This window comes from Acanthisitta chloris, unplaced genomic scaffold, assembly GCF_000695815.1.
Source record: "Acanthisitta chloris isolate BGI_N310 unplaced genomic scaffold, ASM69581v1 scaffold10867, whole genome shotgun sequence".
In the NCBI taxonomy this organism is placed as follows: domain Eukaryota; kingdom Metazoa; phylum Chordata; class Aves; order Passeriformes; family Acanthisittidae; genus Acanthisitta; species Acanthisitta chloris.
In genome coordinates, this window is record NW_008684328.1 from 11,725 (window position 1) to 12,611 (window position 887).

Below are 887 nucleotides of genomic sequence, written 5' to 3' on the forward strand. Positions count from 1 at the left end.
GGTGTGGGTCCAGCACTGCCCTGCAGCCACTGTGGGTCTGCATCCCTGTGCTGCCCTCACTGTCCCCTGCTGCCCAGCCCCTCTGGCATGGAGGCGGTGGTGGGCAGGTGGGCTGAAGCCACAGTGGCATTAATCCCCCTAACACAGGGAGGGGAAACCCAGCTAAAATTGTGCTGGTGGCCTCATGCCCGAGCTGCACAAACAGGGTCGCGTGTTTGTGGATGCTCTGGTGGAAACACATGATCAGGGCACAGAGTGGAGCCAGATTTACTGAAACTGGGAGGAAAACTGCTAAAGGTTTGTCTGTTCAATTTCAGCCAAGTGGGAACTAATCTTATGATGGGAGTATAAAACTCCCGGTGCTCAGGTATTTGTTGCGTGCGCCATTGTTAGTTAACTCTGCGACTGTACATCTGGCATTTTTTCCAAATCAGAGCTACAAGTTCATAGTTAAATATATGCGTTGAAGCAGGTAGGATGGAAATTTTGCATTTTAGCAGCGGGGTCAGGAGAGAGGCTGTCTGTGTTGAGACCACATGGCTGCTGTGTCACAGCCCTCTCCTGAGGAGCCAGTTTTTGGGTGCCTGTGATACAGAAGGCTGATTTAATTTCAGAGAAAAGAATGAAATAATTCCTTGAGAAGCAGAAGCAGTTCCCAGAAGCAGGGCTGAGAAACTCTCCAGCTTTTGCCCATTCACATTCAGAAGTGGGCATGTGAATTCTGTAGCAGCCCCCATTGCTTTGGCAGGATGAGTCATGGCTTTTGAGCTACTAAGCTGGACAGTAATGATGTCCTCAGCAGGCTGTTTAAACTGTTTTCATAAATGTTCAGGGCTGCAGGTTTGGGGTCCAACATACTTGTCTGTTGTGGGGGATCCCCAGGAGCA

General features: G+C 50.2%; 1 protein-coding gene across 1 annotated transcript in view; it reads left to right on the forward strand.

The window, feature by feature from the left end:
* Positions 1-887, forward strand: part of PAX5 (paired box 5) — a gene marked incomplete at its 5' end in the record, with an annotated part of 64,924 nt that overhangs the window by 11,660 nt on the left and 52,377 nt on the right. The gene's annotated exons all lie outside the window — the stretch shown is intronic.